This window comes from Eriocheir sinensis, chromosome 15 (genome assembly GCF_024679095.1).
Source record: "Eriocheir sinensis breed Jianghai 21 chromosome 15, ASM2467909v1, whole genome shotgun sequence".
In the NCBI taxonomy this organism is placed as follows: Eukaryota; Metazoa; Arthropoda; class Malacostraca; order Decapoda; family Varunidae; genus Eriocheir; species Eriocheir sinensis.
The window spans coordinates 21,352,066-21,353,177 of record NC_066523.1 but is presented as its reverse complement, the minus strand read 5'-3'; the positions used below and the strand labels follow the sequence as shown (position 1 = coordinate 21,353,177).

General features: G+C 44.0%; 1 non-coding gene across 1 annotated transcript; it reads left to right on the top strand.

The window, feature by feature from the left end:
* Positions 1-73: 73 nt before the first annotated feature.
* Positions 74-145, top strand: Trnaw-cca (transfer RNA tryptophan (anticodon CCA)). The gene has a single exon. It is a non-coding gene; the product is annotated as a tRNA-Trp (tRNA).
* The last annotated feature ends 967 nt before the right edge of the window (positions 146-1,112 follow it).

Genomic DNA, 1,112 nt, shown 5'->3' with positions numbered 1-1,112 from the left:
CTGTATTTATCTGCCTCGCAAAGAAGAGTTATCACGCCACTGATAACGCTGGTATGCTCCATCACTACCAAGCGGCCCTGTGGCGCAATGGTAGCGCGTCTGACTCCAGATCAGAAGGCTGGGTGTTCGAGTCACTCCAGGGTCACGTGATGTTTTTTTTTAACGGCAGTCCGACTTTACTGGCGTGATAGACGACTCAGACTTAGCCCTTATTAGCCTTGTCACGGGTACCGCCTCGTTGCTATTGTCAGATGTCGTCTACTTGAAAGCGAGCCGCAGTTATGCTGTCAACTCGTGGTCTGCAATCTCAGCCCCGCAAGTTTTAACTACGCATTTTTGATGGCTAGATCCACTTTTGTTGCAACATGTTCGGTTTTTTTTTAGTGTTCATACTCTAATATACTCTAGTCGGTTTCATTTCATGTGTCCACTCGCGAACCTAGATGTGGCATCTGTGCATTGTTGGTTAGCCATTGCGTGAATATCAACTTTTTTTTATTTCCAGTGATATATTGGAATGTTTGTGTATACAATGATCCCTCAAACCACTTATATAGCCCGCAAACATGATGACTTGCATCGATAATATGGCATTCAAGCACATGAAAGACAAACTTTTATCAAACAATGGTAAAAAATACTCGAACGATTTATAGCCTTCTCTTTATTAATATATGCAATGTAAGTCGCATATTAACGAACTTTACGCATTTCAAAGAGAAAAAAAATCCACATAAACCTAAAAAAAGCTCGCGGCGCGTCAGGATGCTGAGCACTTACTAGTACAAAGACGTGTTGGGCTCTGAATGTCATCATTGTGCCATTTAATAAAGAGGATAATGGATGTATCTGGGGCAATGGATTTAAGAGGAATGGTGGATATATATAGTGCGTAATATAGATAGAATATCAAGGTCGTGCCTGGGCAGCTCAGCAGGTGTGTCTCATTAAGCAAAAATCCCACGCGAGTCTCCGGCACTGGCGTTGTCCCTCCCACAGACTCCACCGCCCCCAGCCTCCTTCATACACACACACACACACACACACACACACACACACACACACACACACACACACACACACACACACACACACACACACACACACACACA